This window comes from Cupressus sempervirens, chromosome 4 (genome assembly GCF_028749045.1).
Source record: "Cupressus sempervirens isolate cs-2001-9-10 chromosome 4, ASM2874904v1, whole genome shotgun sequence".
NCBI classification, from domain to species: Eukaryota; Viridiplantae; Streptophyta; class Pinopsida; order Cupressales; family Cupressaceae; genus Cupressus; species Cupressus sempervirens.
Genome location: NC_143121.1, coordinates 684,147,069 through 684,166,337, shown reverse-complemented (window position 1 = coordinate 684,166,337; position 19,269 = coordinate 684,147,069). Strand labels below are relative to the sequence as shown.

Sequence of the window (19,269 nt, the reverse complement as noted above, 5' to 3'; positions counted from 1 at the left end):
GGCATTTCGAAGGTTTTCATAATTATCCTTCAATACAATCTCTTCATTATGCATGGCTGATTCTGTATCATCTTCACATGTTTGATACAATTGCTGCTCATAGGATGAATTGGAAGATGACTCACCTTCTAAATGTATATCATGAGTTTCATCAACTTCAAAATTATCATTGGACCTATTATCTTCATCATTATGCTGATGGATTTGATTACATAAAAGATCCTCTTCAAACAATGGATTTAAGAACATAGAGAACTCAAACATATCGTCCTCTACTTCCTCTTCAAACAATGGGTTCATAAACATAGAAAATTCAGATATACCTCCATGAGAATTTTCATCCGGATCTTCAGATGTTTCATCAACAAGACTAATATCTTCATTATCTCTTGAAACTTCCTCTTGTTCATACACCATATGCAATTCTCTTTCATCTTCAGTATATGATTCCTATAAATTACCATCTCCTTCATCCAGTACCCCTTGAGAATGCATTGATCCATCAACTTGCTCATCCTGGTGAATTGAGAAAAAATTTGGACCATTTCGCTCAACATGTTTACAATATTCCAGATCTAACAAGGCTGAAATTTCTTCCACACTGAGAGAATCTTCTTCCTCTTTTTTGCATTCATTGATATTTGTTGTTATACAATTATCATCATAATTGGATTCTCCTTTAAACTGATCAAAAACCTCTTCTCCATTCAAGTATGAAACATCATTTGACTCATATATTACTTCAGTCCTGCATTCATTCTCTTGTGCAACCAGTTCATTATCCATAAGTTTGAGAAAGATAAGAAATTGATGATCATATAAGAGACCTAGTTCTTGCATTTTGTTGAGAAGATCAGAGGATGGAGGTCTGCATTCCAAAGGCATTTCTTGATAGGCATTAAACATCCTCATGAAAAAATGTACTGCAGATTCTTCTTCTTGTTTTTCTAAGTTAAAAAATGCATCCAAAGGAGATACATAACTTGGACTTTCATCATCTTCTTATAATATTTGAAAGAAAATCTTCAAATCAGGATCATTTGGCGAGATTCCCAACTCATGAAATTTTCTTATCAATTCTTTGTGTGGAGGCATGATGTTTGAAGGTACTTCCCAAAAAATATTCACCATCCTTATGAACAAATGTGATGTGGCCTTCATATCTTTGCAAATTGAAAAAAGTATTTAAGGGGTGTATTTGTGCTTCCTCCATGGTGTAACATAGATCCTCTTCTTGATCATAGTACATATTGTCCATGAATCAAATCATTTCCTTCTGAGTCCTTTCCCTTAGCAGAGCTACCAATTGAAATTTTATTGCATAGAGTCGCCACCTCTTTCGAGGAATGTATCAACTGTGTTGATCTTTTGGTTTCTCGCTTCCAACAGAGTGTGCTTCCAAACAAAACTGATACAAATACTTATTGATTTTGATTTGCAAAATCTGAAACTCTGTGTAACTTCACAATATATATTGTGAGCAACTATCTCCAGTAGAATTGCCAATCTGTTGGTTCCCAAAACTGTAGATTGGAAATCCAAGAGCTTGTTGCTTCTTCAATATGATTCCACAATCAATTTTGGCCAATGAATGAGAATCACCTTGATTCCCCTGCACTTTAGAGTCTGCTACGCCTAGGTGGTAGACCTTCACCTCAAATGTTGACTACATAGTTGAAGGCTCTTCTATAGCGAATTTAAGCTTTATGAGTTCTCCAACTGGCAAGTTCCTCAAACTCGATCAAAATGAAACTAAATGCTGTGTGTTTGAAATAATTGAATGTTTTGTACAATGGATTTAAGGTTTGTAAGAAGGAAGTTATAGATTTTTAGACTTCAAATATATATCCAATACTTCAGTGATAAAAAGACTAGTGCTTTAGCTCATTCAGGCAACATAGTCAACTACAAGGAAGATTATAATGTACAACTTTATAATGTTCTATGCACATAAACAATAAATAGTTTAATAATCAAGATGCGACGGGTCAAGTATATATACAAAATTCTAAACTAGTCCAGATTGTACTTTAACTCCTAAGGTCAGGGAGATAGATGGGACACGGATTTGGAAACAATTACATATTTCACAATATTTGCGATGATCGAGTTTAAAATGCCATAGATGACCACGTCCACTTATCTGACATAAATTATTTATGGAATTTAAAGATGATTATAAAGGATGAATCAATTGCAGTTTAAATCTCCATGCCTTTAATAAAAATAAACAAAGGACATTTTTTTTCATTATTAATATAAAATATTTGAATTTACATTATAAAGTCATATTTAAGCACCTTATCCCTCTGTACAAATGAATACATAATACTTCTTCTTTTGAATGCCTTTTCGAATATGTCTCTTATTGAATTCTTCTTTCCATTTTTATATCTTCTCCAATAGAAAGTGTGACATTTCAAACTTAAGAGGTACTCCCTTTTAAAAATAAATTATACCCTTTGATTTAACAAATCAGTTTTATTAGCATCTTTAGTAATCACACATCCTCCTTTATTATTTCAAAATGGCACCACTTCGTGATAAAATATTGTAATCTCTTAGCACTATTGTTTTTGAACTTATGCTACTACTTTAATAATAACATGGCTTCTATGTATGGTGGAAACTCCTGATGGCATTCCTTTTGCTGTAGACTCCAATTTTTTTAATCTAGCGACTTCGTTCTCTCTGCGATGACCAAATTAACCTATTGATGCTTGGTTTGGATTCGCTTGGTCTTGACAGGGATCACAAAGACAATTTGATCATCCATTCCTAGAGACTCTGGCCACATCGATTTCCTTATGATTTCTCTAGTCGTGAATTTCTCCTATAGGATTGTATTTTTGAATTGTGCATGATATCTTCTGCCCATGACTTGGATGCTGACGCTCCACCTTGGAATCTAACACAAATTTGTATCCTTTGTATTTGAACGCCTGTAAAACTACTACTGGTCTTCCATTGCTAATGACATGTATCGAATTTTGGAGATTTTCATTGCAGAGCCTTTACCATACACAATCTTAATCGAACCTCTGATATTATGCATCTCCGATGATACTGCAAGTTCCATTTAGCGAAGACCATTAACTTCACAATCAACAACATGCCAGGTGTAGTCGATTGAATTCTGGGCATAATTGCGGAACACAACAGATGGAGACAAATATATTTCCTTGAACGGCAATACAACTTCATCGTATTGGGACTCTTCTTGCAATATGTATCTGTTTGATGGAGCTATATTACCATATGATATGTGTCATCCAAACGGACCTACAACAGGTGTATGAAGTGCCAGAATAATTGCTGCTTCTGTCTCCAGGTTTGGCTTCAAAAAACATTCTCTTCCTTACCTTATCGATACTTCCTCCAATTTCCTATTTAAGAAAACTTGCCATCGTGAATTTTCCTTGGTGATAGCTGTCCAGCCACTTGGTCATTTCTTTGCGCTCCATTTTGGTGGATGACGAAGATGTTTCTAGGCTCACACAGAAACACTCAACTAACATGAAGCAATTTGTTTGTGATACAATTATGCTTCAGACTCATATGCATCTATATTCACCATGCACTGATATCATTGTCAAAGACACTTTGTATCTTCACTGCACGACATCATGTGTTCTTGATTTGGAAATTTAGGGTCATCTGTATGGCATGATTTAGAGGGACCCAAATGTTCAAAGACCATTATTTTAGAGATTCTTTAACTGTTTCTGAAAACTCATATTTTATGTGTACGAGTAGATGTGCCATTGTATGGGCATATAAATTACGATACCGTTATACGAGATGCTCTTTTATGCAATGCCTGCAGATTACCATAGCCTTGTATTTATGCAACTATCATATGGAATATATGTTTATTAGAAACAGTTAACAATCAATATATGCAGAAGTATGTTCTTAGTCCCCTGCCCTCATCTTTTATCTGTACTTGTTGTATTGAGAAATGCATGTCCACTTGTGCTTCATGATGCCTAACACTATCATCTGCAATGTTAGATGTCCATGTTCAGTCCTTGTCTTTTACTTATGCCTCTACATCCACAAACATTTCTGAGGGATCTTGTTCTCTTTGCCTGTCATCGAGCCCTGAAATCTTGGCTTCCGTGAAACTTAACCTTTCCTGGGGATTTGTCAATCAGTCAAAGTGAGCTTGTCCCTGTTCACATATTATTTTGCTGAAGAAAACAAGTCTTTGATAATACTGATCACCATCATTAGTGCTGCTTTATATGCAAACACCCAAAGTACACTACTAATCACTAAGATAAAACCTTAGAGGTTTTACAAATGGAGGCCCCAATTTTTTCAAAAATTGGGGCTCCATCAACTTCTTTGCTCAACTTTCATCCTATACACTTTATTCTACCTAACTATTACATTTTACCCTCTTTTATGAAGAAGCCTAATTGCCTTCTATAAAGAGTGATACATAACAGATGCAAGTACAATGTTCTCCATGAGTCTACTCACTCCTTGCACTTGACAAAATGCTTTAATTACACTGCAGGCCCTAAGATAGCACTGTGCATGCCGTAAATATAAATTCTGCATATTCGTCACTTTTATCAGACTACTAAGTACAGCTTCTGATGTTGTACGACCATTTCTCACTCTGTTGTGTGTATGTGCGAATTAAATTAATTTTACATAATTGCCAGATCTTGGAAAACTGATTTGTACTGTACCACTAGATCTTGGCTAGATAACCAGCAATTAAAAATAATACTATAGATTGGAGTTTAAAAATAAGTATTATAGGGTAGTGTTTGAAAACAATTTCTTTGTTTCAGACTGCAAGAATTTGGCTTTAACAAAACAATAAAATGTATGCTAGCATTTGGACTAGATACTTTGTTATTCAATCAGGCCAATCCACATGAAGCAGAAGATTAGTCAAGATGGAAAATGTAATTTCACTCTGCCTTCTGGTAAACATTGATTTTTCAAGTATCACTTGATTCCTACGATGTATATTGGTGAAAAATAGAATTTCATCCCACCAGCCTGTAATAACCACCCTCATTTTTTATTTTTTTGACAATTTGAAAATCAACTTAAACATTCCAACAATGATATCTAGACGTCATAAGGTGCTTATAAGTTCTACAGCGCTGATACAAAATCTTGGTGATAACAATGGCAAATGCAACTTCAAAATCAAAGCCAACTTGCATGAATAAATACCAGGCTAAGAACTACTGCAAAATACCTTGGAGAAACTCAGAAAGGGATAGAAATATGCCGATATATGCCTATGTAATAACCCCATTTGATTTCTGAAATGAAAATGATGCTAAATATATTGTTTGGTCCAGGTGTGGCAGGTCTGGAACATTTTTTAAGTTTATTTAGCTAACAATGGATTAAGTCAAGGCAAGCATTATCTCACAGCAAACACCTAGGACGTTCCATCTGATAGTAATGAGTATTATTGCTACGCAAGAGGATTACCATTGTTGCTGCCTAAAGGATGATCCAGCGAGTTAATCATGAATATTAAATTCTCGTCACCTAAGACTCTATTGCTAAAACATTGTTTTATTGCCACCCAAGGAGGAGTTTGTTAATTATTTTAATAATGTCATTATTTCATGTAGGAGGTGCGATTTGGTGTGGGTCATGATTGTTGAGATGCAAATTCTCATATTGTGCTTCCTCATTACATTTTAAGGGAGAATCGTTCATTCATCAAAATCTTTCAGAATTGTTCTTTTATACACTTCATACTTAAAGTGCTCGTAGGGCCTTAACACAGCCAAGCAAGGGTGGGATTGACTCATATTGGCAAGGTTGAGAATGTATGTACATCGAGCATTAAGTGGGAATTTTGTCAAGAAGATTTCACATAAGCATAAGGTCAAAGAATCAATGTTGGTGGTACTTTTGCCAATCTGAATAAATAATGTTTTGTTATGTATTAAGGTAATGTAATGAATAAATAAGTTTTCGGGTAGCTGTAGGAAACCGACAGTTGGAACTCTTAACAAACTGTTGGGTACTTTATATTGTGATTTGGTACAGAGAACAAAGCTATCATTGTAGGGACATTACATGGAATTAAAAGTTATCTCTTTGCCAATTTGTTGTGTTATGTGTCCTATCTGAATTATCATGTTCTCTGTATTCTATTTATATTTCTGTTTGCTTTAATTATTAAATACACATCCCAAAGGGAGTGATCATTTTGGTGTCCTTGCTGGATTGAACCTAGATCTCTGAAGGAAGGCTAGATGGTGGAGTAATGATCGCTCATTCAAACAACAAGTGGTAGTAATTGACAATGACCTTGAGGACAATAAGGAAGAAACTTTAGAGAATAAGTTGATGAAGGATTTGGTGCACATGTGGGAATTTGTAGTCGTTCAATATATGTGAAGGGAGCCTTAAGAGATAGCGGTCTCTACAGGCACATTATGGATGAACTCACAGTGCAAACGTAGTCTATTTTCTTCTGGGAAGTCTTCAAAGGTTGTTGGCTCACAATTTGATTGAATTACAAGCACAACATGGGGAGAAGCAATGGGAGCAATGCCATCAACAAATGCTACAACAGTATGAGGACATGATCCAGTGGGAGGAGGAAGAGCGTGACACAAATAGATGTCACACCTCCAACAATTCCACTAATTAATGCCCCTTATGCCAAACAAAGAACTTTCAACAGATACTGACCAGCATGCAGCTGATCCCATAGAGATTAAAAATCAGAATTACATTAAGGGAGATGTTGGGCACAAAATGCTTTATGATGACTTCTAGGTTGGGGAGGAGCTAGTGATATTTGAAGATAAACTAGTAGCATTCAAGTATCTACACAAAGATAATATTTCTTGTGATATTATTCATACTTATAGTTATGAAACGCTAATGGAGGCCCAAGCTGAAAAGGTGGATATATAGTTGATCCTTTATGTAGTGGAGGAGCCACTAGTGTTTTGACTATACACGATGAAGGAGATTTTCTACATAGTCATGTTGTCATTACTGATTTGTTTGAAGACAATCACATGAGAACCCATCATTCTTATGTGATAGGAGTTTGTGATCATGAGGAAGTTAAGGACATGACATCAACCATTGATGGCAGCAGAAGTGATACTTTGCATCAGCATGGGATAGCAGTGATGACACATGTGCAGGATAGTACTTGTGAGTTCTCACATGATAGTACTCATGTATTGGGTAGTAGTCATGCTTTGCATGATGTGGATTCGTGCCACGACAAGTCTGATTTTTCAAATCAGACCTTGGTAGATAAATCTGAAAATCTTTTGGTTGTTAATAAGTCCTAGGATTGTGCTTTGTAGGGACTTGTAGTTACATTTGGGGTGGAGGTGTGTGGAGATGCAGTCAAGTCAACAATTTCCATGATATCTTCCGAGCCATCTATTGAGTTACATAGCAGTAGTACCTTTGATGATGTGCGTGCTGATGATTGCACACATGATGCTCCTTCTCATGAGGTTTAAAGTGATGTGGATACAACCTCATATCATACTGTAGATTTTGGGAGATATGTTTCAGGGTCCACATCATTTGGTTGGGCAACTAAAGGTGGATGAAAGTATGATTGCCAAAGTCATTGAGCGTTTTGATGTTGCTTGGTAGATGTTGGCAACTTATGGCTGGAGCACTCCAGTGACAGGTGGGCATTGTGATAGTGGTCTTTACCAAGAAGAGTTTCATGCACTTCGAGAAGAACTTGGAATAATGAAATAAAATTACCTGGAACTACTTGCAGACATATATTATCTTCTCGAGTGGGGCTGTACAATCTATGATGCACTGAAGGGGAAGGAAGAGGAGGTTGATGAACTCACTCATGAGCTTGAGGTGACTATAGACTCATTGGAGAGCACCTAGTTGGCCCTTCAAGAGGGACAGTCATGGTTTGAGTAGCTTACCATGGAGTTGAGTTGAGCACAATCTTCACCAACGTCAATTACAGTACAGACTTATAAAGTGGTAGTTGGTGATGATCTTATATCCATGAGTTGTGGTCATGGATGTGTTGAGGATCTAGCTACATCCATCACAGTTATAGGTGTAGTTGATATAGATGGGATGAGTGTAGTAGAAGAGAGTAGCAGAGAACCACATGTTGTGCTAGATTCTCTTGAGGGTAGTCCATTGACGGGTGATGTAGGGCAGATTTTGGGTAGCTCTTGTGATGTAGAAGTGGATTCGTCAGTGAGTTGTGTGACCATTCATGATGCTACATCTTCTTCACGGGACATATGTAGAGTATCACCTAGTTGGGAGGTTGGCTCTCATGTTGGGTTGTTTCCCTCTTCTGGAAACAAATCTGTTATTTCATCCCATGTAGTTGATTTTGATCGACAATTTTTTGAGCCATAAAGTTGGAGGGATAAGTTGAAGGTTACTGGAGAGAAGGTTGACTCAAACTTACCTCGCTTTGATTGCACACACAAGTATGTTGAGTGCCTTCGTTCGAGAGAAGAACTTGAAGAGAGACAATATAGGGTTGGGGTTGGTACTCATATTTGTGAATTGAGGTTTCATTAGAGTGCTTTGGAGCATTTTAAATTAGAATACCTTCACTTGTTTCCTGACATAGAGTATACTATTGGGTATGCAAAAAGACTTGGTAGGGCATCTACCCAAATAGCTATATAAAATTAGAGTTTGAAGCCATCTTTTGATTCTAGAGTTGTTAGTGACAAGCCATTGAAAAAGATCAAAGTCTTTTACCGTAATTACATAGTGAGGAGTGCTCATCATTTTTTGTGCGATCCACATGTGGAGGACTTGATGATGCATTGATGTGGATTAGCTCCAAGATTATACCATCCTTTGTGGGATGGGTATTCACCATCTTCAGTAGATAGATTCAGTAGCTACAAGTTGGTTGCAGTCAACTTGCAAAGTAATCACATCCACTACATCTTAGCAGAGGATGCAGATAGTGATTTTGATACAGTCACCATCAAGATTTTCTATCTCCATAGTACGATTGGATTTCACCCCCATGGTGGATTGATACATTGTAGAGGGAGGTTGGGTATAGTAGATGCTTTCAAATATTCTCATCTTGTTATGATGGATGGATGTGAGTTTTGTTTATATTGGGATCCAGGTGGTGGCAGGGTTAGCATTGCAGGTTGGATGGGTCTGATTGGGTTGCTTTGCCATTTGTAGGAAGGTAATGTGTGACCAGATTAGTGCAATAGAAGTTTGAGGTTGTTCTTCTTAGTAGGCATCTATTCAGGATCTGGGATCTAGGTGTATTTGGTTGGACACTCTTCAATTCGCCATGGGGGCCTACACATCTAGGTTGGGTCCATTGGGGAGTATTGCAATGTGTTTCGGATCTAATGGGTACATGATTTGTTTTGTATGCATAGTTTCAGTGTGCAAAGATTGGACAAATGGATTGTTGTTATTTTATGTGTGGTTGTGGTTATTTTGGCTCTTTAGCAAAGCTATTATAGTGGGGGACATTTCATAGGTTTCTTTTGGACCTCCGATGTAGTGGAGTTTCTTTGTAGTCATGATTTCTAAAGGACAAGCAATCTTAGGGAGGGCAGACTGTAATATCCCCATTTTTGTAAGCATCAAAGTTTGTTTGGATTAGTCTATCATTGGCCCTCGTACGCTAACTCAAATGGTTAGAGGGTCCTAGTTTATAGTGTAGGGAGCTTATTCACATTCCCAAGCAAGGTCAGGGATGTTTAGGATCGCTCTTCACTTGGATCAGTTTAGCTCACTTACTATTTATAGTTTCTAATGTAGGGTGCTTGAACAACTTGGTGGCAGTATTAAGATGTAATGTCATCGACAAAAGTCATTTTCGGAGGCGTACTATTTATAGTTAGTGTTGTGTAATGGCTATTTTTAGCAAGGCACTTGGTTATTTGGCAATTTGCAATATACATGTTGATTTATAGTTGATAACTCGAAGTTTTTATAGATTGAGTGAACATGATTTGTTTTTTAAATTTTTTTGATAGGTAACATTTTAGATTTTTCATTAATAATAAAAGAGGTATTACATTGGATTGCCATTTGCATGGCCAAAAGCTTTACAAACTTCTATCTTCCCTACCCCACAAACATATATAGATATTAAAAAGAAAAGGGCATTAACACCCAATCAAGAAACAACACCACCCCATCCTACAAAAAAGAGTAGCAGATGCCAAAGACAGTGATATAGTCAACCACCAACAACCACTTGTGCTTAATCCTTAAACCATTGTGCTGCATTTTCCCCCATGAAATTTGGAATGGAACATTCCTCCTGAACTGACCTTGGCATGCCGAGAGGCCTCGTTCCTTGGTAACGCTTTCTACCCATTTCACTTGTGCCCACCTCTTCTGTCAATGAGATGTCTAGCCACATTCCTATCACCATGGAATCCCCAACATCATTTTGAACTCCCCTCTCAATTTGGTGTCGCAGGGGAAAACATGGTGTCTGTCGTTAGGAAATAGTGTATCAGGATGTATCCGTTAGTGTATCGGGTGCATCTTGTTAGTGTATCGGGTGCATCTCGTTAGTGTATCAGGATGTATCCCATTAGTGTATCAGAATGTATCTCGTTAGTGTATCAGGATGCATTCCGTTAGTGTATTAGGATGTATGCCATTAAGCTGACAAGGTGTGTATCGAGAATGTTCTCATGGGTATCGGGAAGGTTCTATTATTGTAGCCGACATGTTGTATATGGCCGATGGATACCTTTGGGAAGGTTCCTCAGATAATATTTATATCCCCCTTCGGGATCGTCTGTCGTCAGGAAATAGTGTATCAGGATGTATTCATTAGTGTATCGGGTGCATCCCGTTAGTGTATCGGGTGCATCCCGTTAGTGTATCAGGATGTATCCCATTAGTGTATCAGGATGCATTCCGTTAGTGTATCGGGATGTATGCTGTTAGGCCGACAGGGTGTGTATCGAGAATGTTCTCGTCGGTATCGGGAAGGTTCTATTATTGTAGCCGACATGTTGTATATGGCCGACAGATACCTTCAGGAAGGTTCCTCAGATAGTATTTATATCCCCCTTTCGAGATTGTTGTAATCATCAGATCATTAGAAGCATAATGTAATATCTTGGCGTATGCAAATATAGTTCGGCTATTCTTATCTGCTGTTCTCATCTATTATTTGTATGCATTGATTTCTTTACCCAGTACAGTAAACATTTGGCACCGTTGCCCAATGGACCTGGAAAGGTAGGCGAATGAAGAGTAATGCCGAATCAGTTGAACAAGAATAAGAACAAGTTGAAGGAAAAGGATGAAATACACACAACACATGGAAATCTAATTTTGGCACAGCAAGCCGAATGCAGAAGGAGGTTCCAAAAGATTGCCGACGGACACAGAAACGCAGAGGAATTGTTGGAAGAGACTCGACATCGGGTGGAATTGGTGGAAGAAACAAGGGAGGAGTTTTTGAATTTGTATTCTCTAAGGGAAGAGAATCCAGACGGAAGAGAATCGACTCGCACGGCTCGAAGTGCCGCAGGAGCAAGAGCGTGGAGTGACCTATTCGTCCTCGATACACTTCCAGAAGGGACAGATTCGTTGAACGAAGACCTTTCTTCACCAAATAGCATAGTTGCCGGGATACCAAGCGTCAGCATCGGGATACCAAGCATCGGGATGGCGGGACCAAAGGAGAAGTTGCCCAAATTTGATGGTGATGGAGCAGCGGATCCCATCCAACATTGTAAAACCTGCGAAACGATTTGGAGGGCCAATGGCATAACGGATACAAATGAATGGATGAGGCAATTTTCAGCAACCCTACGGGGGGTGGCAATTGATTGGTTTACTGATACCGATTCACAAAAGTTAAATAGTTGGGATAACATTAAAAAGGAGCTTATCGCAGAATTTCAACTCTTGCTTGACGATAATGAAATTGTCACGGAGATATTCAATACTAAGTAGGGGAAGCATGAAACAGTCTGAGTCTTCGCTAGATGGAGAATAAGCCGGCTGATGGGTTACAGAAAAGATGGTTCATTGAAGGCCTCCACCTGAAGTTGCGAAAGAAGATGAAGATCGTGCCACCATTGACATACACAGAAGCGTACAATCGGGCAATGAACCTAGAAAGTGAGCAGAAGACCAAGAAGAAGAAAAAGAATAGTTCATCTGATTCAGATGATGACGCGTCTTCAGGAGAAGATAGCAGCGATGATGAAGGCAGCAGCAAGAAGGTCCGCGCCCTCTAGAAGGACATGATTCAGATGATGAAGGAGTTCAAGAACATGAACAAGGAGACTAAGGGCAATGAGCTATGGTGCACGGAGTGCAAGAAAGAAGGCCATACAAAAGGATCTTGCCTGAAAGATCAATTTTGTGAGATTTTCCAGATCATGGGACATTTGATAAAGGAATGGCCTTTCAACCTGAAAACAAGGACACCGCAGCAAGTGTTCCTCATACAGGAAGCGCCCGCGTCTGGAGGGAGCGACAACAACAGTGCAGAGTTGGTGCTGATTGAGCGAAGAAGGGCAACGGCTGGGCAAAAAGCTCGGGAGATGGCGGAGAAGGCTCGAGAGGAGATGGCCGACCGACTTGCCACCCAACAGATTGTGTGGGAAGCAGAGTAGACAGCCTTGTTAGCATAGCTCGAGGAGAGTGCACGAGGGAAGCAGCAGGCAGAACAACAGTTTGCCACAGTGGAGCAGCAACTTGCAGCAGTCGAGTAGCGTTTGGTAACAGCACTTCAAGAGAAGGACTTAGCGCAACAGGCTCATGATCAGAAGGAAGCTGAGTGCCAGGAGGTTGCTTTGATGCTGAAGGAAATGGTGGAGGAGAACTCTCAGATTAGAGCTGATTTGCAGGTCCGGACAGATTAGGTGTACCAGCTTCGCCGCAGCCGGTCTTCACAATTGGAGACGCAGCCTTTGGGTTCATGATTTATAAGTCCATGTGGTTTTGCTTTATGAATAATGTAGTTAGTTGTTGGGTTTCTTGTTGTGTAGTCATTGGGAGACGACTTTTCTTTTTGTGGGGGATGATGTCGTCAGGAAATAGTGTATCAGGATGTATCCGTTAGTGTATCGGGTGCATCCCATTAGTGTATCGGGTCCATCCCGTTAGTGTATCAAGATGTATCCCGTTAGTGTATCAGGATGTATCCCGGTAGTGTATCAAGATGCATTCCATTAGTGTATCGGGATGTATGATGTCAGGCCGACAGGGTGTGTATCGAGAACGTTCTCTTCAGTATTAGGAAGGTTCTATTATTGTAGCCTACATGTTGTATATGGCCGACGGATACCTTCGGGAAGGTTCCTCAGATAGTATTTATATCCCCCTTCGAGATCGTTGTAATCATCAGATCATCAAAAGCATAATGTAATATCTTGGCGTATGCGAATATAGTTCGGCTATTCTTATCTGCTGTTCTCATCTGTTGTTTCTATGCATTGATTTCTTTACCCAGTATGGTAAACAGTGTCGTCACACTCTTATGGGGCGTTGCCTTCATGAATCCTTGCCTCTCCTCACTCGAAACCCAGATCTTCTCCTGCAAAAATTTCCCAATCTTTTTCCACCCTTTCTTTGCCTGCAGTGCTTCCACCCCTTGTGGATTTTCCAATGACCAAACAATCAGGGGTTCAATTGAGGAATCCCCTCCCCCAGTCAACCTCCATGGTTCCTGTTCCATTTCCAAACCCACACCCAGGACAACTTTGTCCACAGTATCCTCTAGCCCCAACAACCATTGTGGGTCAACGCATGCTACCATAACCCTATGCTAACTAGTAGAGCCAATGCCACAAAGAGAGAAGCAATGTCCAAATTGGAGCGTCTCCTCCAGTAGGATTCCAGATATTCCATTCCATACATTTGACGAATGCCATCCGAGAACTCTTGGTCTTCAAACAAGAAAATGTTCTTTAGGTGCCTTACTATAATCTTCCCTTCATACGATTGCGTCTGGTTGTCTGATTCTAGCGCAAAGTTAGCCTCTATATTTGCCTCTCTGCTGAAAACCCTGTGAAATGCCCCACCCTTCCTCCTTAAAATCACACACTCGAACAATTTGGAAGCTTTCTCTACGTGGGGTGCAATTTAATGATTACAATCTCTATCATGTGTGAGGGATTGATATTTCTTGAATGTTGCCTGGAGTGTTGATACATGATTGAGTTGTACTCCCATTATAAAGGAATCAAACACTTTTTTGGCCACTTCATTTTTGTTTTCCAATCTTTATTCCAAGTTGAGAAGCCTAAGGTCTTCAAAAATTTCATTCTGAATCCCCAAAGCTGCATTCACACCCATGTTAGCCAGTTTATTTGCCACCTTATTTGCTTCTCTGTATACATGGGAAACCTTAAAGTTCTTGAACTCCAGTAACAAACATCTAATCTGCTTTATGTGCTTGTCAAGATACTACGCTTCCAGCTTCCCTTTCTTAATTCCGTTAGTGATTATCTCTGAATCTCCTTCCAGATGCACTCGACAGATGCCCAATTTAACATCTAAAACTAAAGCCTCTTTAGCTGCTACAAATTTTGCCACATTATTCATTTTGTCCCTTAGCCGTTTGGCAACAAAAGCAAGGGTGTTTCCCTTGTGATCTCTTGCTATACATCCACAACTGGAGATCCTCGGATTTCCCAAAGCTGCCTCGTCAAAGTTGATTTTTTCCCATCCTTCCTCTGGTGGTAGCCAACACACCTTTTCCCTTTTCTGTTTAGGATCAACCCTTAAAGGCCCATTAACGGGCCAACATGATTTGTTTATTATTAATATAGTCACTCTTAATTAATAATATATTTTAAAGGCCAAGTATAGAATAACAAAGTGAGTGGGTTAAGTTAAAATTTAAAGTGCCATTAATGGGTATAATATCAATTTATATGTTGGTGCAGTGTGCCAATTTATGAGGATGGAGGAATTAAATATTATTATTTCAAATGTTATTATAAAGGATGTGCATTAAGTTATGAGGTGTGTGGTTGAAGCTAGAAGTTCGATTTATGCTTGGGAAATTATAAAAGCCATGAAATGAGAATCAAATTTTATTCTATCGAGCATTTTGGTTATTTGAAATTGTGTTGTGTTGAGAACCAAGGGTTTTCAAATTTATGATCTTGTAGGATTGCGAATTCTATTGAGATATTGCACTTTGAATTGGGTGAATTGATGCTAGTGATAACTTTATCTAGAGGTTAGGTTGTGTTTAAGAGTGATCAAATTGAGAAGATAACATCTTAAAAATAGGGAATTGAAGCAAGTCTAGGGTTTGGTGTTAGAGCATATCGCAACAATATCAAAGGCAATGTTAGTTTCTACTAGCTATTGTGGATTCCAGTTAAGGCTTGGCCTATGTTCGAACATTTATAGGGAAATGTCTAATATTTGGAGCAACGGCTTTCTATTTGGTACTTTCACATTTGTATTTTGGTGTTGTAGAATCAATATGATATCATTTCCTTAAGACTGTGTTTCAAATCTAGAGGGTATCACATGCATGTGATTCATTCCATGTTTTCCATGTAGTTAGTTTCAAATATATATAATTTGCATTCCATACATATTTGTAACATTTCTTTGGTGAATGAATTGAAAGGATTGCTTAGCGATGATAAATTTTGATTACCTCATGAATAGTTTGTTTCCCTCTGAAATCTCAAGCATTGTTGTTGTAATTCCATATATGGTCAAGAAAGCATTACAACTTATATTACAAAAAGTGAGAGTTCAAGTAAAATTTGCAAAGACCAAAGAGTATTAGAACTTGCATACAAAATGTTTGACAAAAATGTCAAACATTTGGAAAGTATAGCAATTTTGTGTTTGTCAAAGTTAGAACCTGCAGGGTTTCTTGAAGTGGTATTAGTGCTTGCATGCGAAGTGTTTGAAAAAATGTCAAATATCAATTGAAGTTATAACCCATTGGGGCTATTACACTCCTGACCTTTTGATGGACACATGCAAGAAAGACAAATCAAATGCTTCAAGCCAATTTCTCAGTGTTGTTTGAAGTCCCTCAATAAATAATATGGCCAAACGTTTCTTTGTCACATCAGAAACCATCATAACAAGCCTTTGAAACTCATAAATAAAAGAATCCAAACTGCCCACCTATCTAAGCTGAGAAAGATCCCTAAAATATGATTTTGGATCCTTTGTGTCAAAATGCTCCATCAACTTGCTAAAGAACTTCTAATAAGAGGCAATGAGATTGTGTTTTAGGGTAACCATCCCATCTAGATGGAAAGCTACAAATTTTATGGCATCCACTTTTTTCATAGGCCTATGAGTTAGGAATGTATTAACTTTAGCATCCAAGCTTGAGCTATGACCTTCTCACTACCATCAAACATAAGGAAAGTGAGCTTGCTAGTGACATGTTTCAGATCAGCATTCTGATTTCCTTTCCTTTTCTCCTTCTTGGGTCTTCTATACTCTTTCCTCGAAGTCATAAAAATGTCAAAACGCAGGCGCTCCTTAACTCTCTAAGGCAATGTATCCCTTTTGTTATGCATGACCAAAATATCATCAACAAAACACCCATCTTCTTCTTCCTCTACACTCCCTATCTCAGACTCGTTCCTCAAAAATGTGGGACGTGTAGGCCTATCATATGCACCTACAAATGCTACTCTTGCCCTAGGGGTTTTATTTGCACCAGTGTTACCAACCACAGACTCGACTCGAACTCAGTTAGGCCCAAATTGGGCTCAGACTCGGTCTCGGCGGCCGGGTTCGATAAATTTAAAAAGCCATGAAATTCAAAGATTTTTAAGGATTTTAAGTGTTTTTCATGCATCATTTAGCCAATTAACATCAAATACACAATAATTGAGATAAATAGAAGCTACTTGCACTCATACACAACTTTTCATAGATCACATAAGTATAAATGTGAATTTTTGAAAGAAATTACATAAAGTTAAACTAAATAGCATAATAGAAATCTGAAATAGAGTGTAACTATCAAATGTCTACAATATCCATGTAATATGCAATCAATGGAATCAAAAGTTCAAGACATATATCAAAAGAAAGGCTCATAGTAGCCTGTCTTCCTACTTGTATGCCTAAGATATGTTACGGAAGCCTCTAGAGCCATCCTCTCTCCCTGTGTCTGAGGTTGAACCTCAGTGACATGATCATCCTCCTCATCTTCATCCTCATAATCCTTATCATTAGAGTCGGATCCATCACTCTCTGCCTCAGGATCCTGCACTGGGTCTCCCTGTGCTCTAGCCTCCTCCACTGCCATCGCCACTGCCTTTGTCTCTCGATCCACCTGATCAACCCACTGTCTTTGATAATTTATTAATTGATCATTAATTAAACAATATTAACATATCTATATATATTATATATTATATATAATAATAGACAATATATATATTATATGTAATATATATAAGTAGGTATATATTAGGGCTTGTCTAATTTATGATTAACCAATGACCATAGAGGGATTATCTCTAGGTCAATTCAATTCGATAGAAGCTACAACCTTAACAAATTCAGTTTCATCATGCAGGTGTAGATTTCTTGAAGGCAAGCAATCTACAAGAATGGAGGACTGTAATGTCCCCAATAAATAAATAATATTAATTAAAATTAATTATTTTATATTCATTCAAATAAACTAAAATTTGAAAGGACTTTATTTTAATTAATTTAATTAAAAAATGACACCAAACAATGTCCGTGGAAAGAACAAGCAAGAAAGAAAAAGAACAAAACAAGAAAAGATTAAATACTCCTCACAGATGAGTAGTCCACAACTGAAGGATATGGTTTGGGGCAAGAGTGTATCCTAGACCATCTCAAGGACCCCCTAGAGGTAGGTTGATGGTGCTGAGTCTGCCCTCTATGAGGCCTCACAAATCCGGTGTGACCCGGAAAGGCTAAGCGACTGCTTTATATCTTGGGGGGAACTGAAGATGAAAAGTGTGATCCTAAGCCGCATGGCCTCCTAGAGATAGAGTGCAAGAAACTACTGGTTAGTGTATCTAAAAAGTGAAGAAAGGGACCCACACTCTTTAAGCAAGCAATAGAACCTCCCCATGATCTCATAGTAGATAGATCTGGAAAAAAAATGGGTTGTAATTTCTGCCTCCCCAATGGAACATAGGCGATAGATCTTGTCCTCTTTCTCAATCCGGTGGTCAGTTTGTGTTTGTAACCGGTGTGAGCCCACTCTAAAAGATCCCAAAGAGCTGTGGAGGGCATGGGTTCAGTGGTGAGTGAGGTACCAACGGTGCACAATGACCCCATCCTGGTACTCCATGTAGTGCTCATTGTAGAAGGCCATTCTCACATGGAACCCTAGTAGAGGGTTTTTCCATGTTGTGATAAATGTTGCCTGTACATGTTGAGTTTGGCATTCTCATTCAACTCTTGTTGAGAGGGAAGGAGGTGAGCAGGGGAATCGAGAGAGAACCAAAAGGGGGTAAGGCGATCCATCACAATCCCAATTGTACCAAAAGAGCAGAGGCTTGGGAGAACTAGTAGAGAGCTCTGCTAATAAGATCAGAACCTGCCACCACCTCGAAAGAGTAATAGGCCAGGTAAGAGTATCTGTGACGACCCTCAGTAGAGTTTGTAAAACTTTGAAGTTGATGGAGAAACCAAAAATTAGGGCTAGGAGAGGGGCAAAGAGGATAGAGTACAACTAATGTCATTGCAATGTTGGTGCAATGTCAACAAAATATGCCTTTGGCCACCCAAAATATTTCCCTATTGTTGGAATATTTATTCTTGTCAGTGAATTTCTCCTATATTTGCTGGTTTCTTGTACCAGCATATGACTTGCATTTATAGGCATACAACCTACAACACTTTATTAATAAAGTGTTTTCTTTTTTTATGTTCACTTTTAATCTTTGTGCAAAGTAATTTATTTTTCTGCAAAATTAAAATAAAAAAGTAAATTTTTTTGAACTTGATTTTTCTCCACCATGTAGAGGTACAACAATGACAGATTGGCAAGGCTGTACAGATCTGTACAGTAGTACCAAAGATAATGCTTGTGAAGTTTAACCTAGAAAAAGATTGCCCTATTTTTTCTAGACTCGAATTTGGCATTTCAGTAAGTTTCTCTAGGGTTTTTGGGCTTTGGACACAACAAGGTTTGATTTGTCCTAAAGTACACTTATTTTCCACTGATGGCTGAATAATTGTCTCAAATCTTGTGCACATTAGAAAATTCCAAAAATCAAATACTCAAATTTTAGTCAAACAACAATTGATCTTGGGGTTTTTTGCTGCTCTGAATCCAGCAACAAT

At 38.4% G+C, this 19,269-nt stretch overlaps 1 protein-coding gene across 3 annotated transcripts in view; it reads left to right on the top strand.

Annotated features, from left to right (window-relative positions):
• Nucleotides 1–19,269, top strand: part of LOC149563107 (protein N-terminal asparagine amidohydrolase family protein) — a 244,334-nt gene that overhangs the window by 35,688 nt on the left and 189,377 nt on the right. Inside the window, exon 1 of one of the 3 annotated variants that reach the window (XM_089826532.1) lies at nt 3,257–3,331. The exons of the other annotated variants lie outside the window; for them this stretch is intronic. The gene's annotated coding sequence lies outside the window, so the exon portion shown is untranslated. Of the gene's footprint in view, nt 1–3,256; nt 3,332–19,269 lie in introns of those variants that run through there. 3 annotated transcript variants of the gene reach the window in all.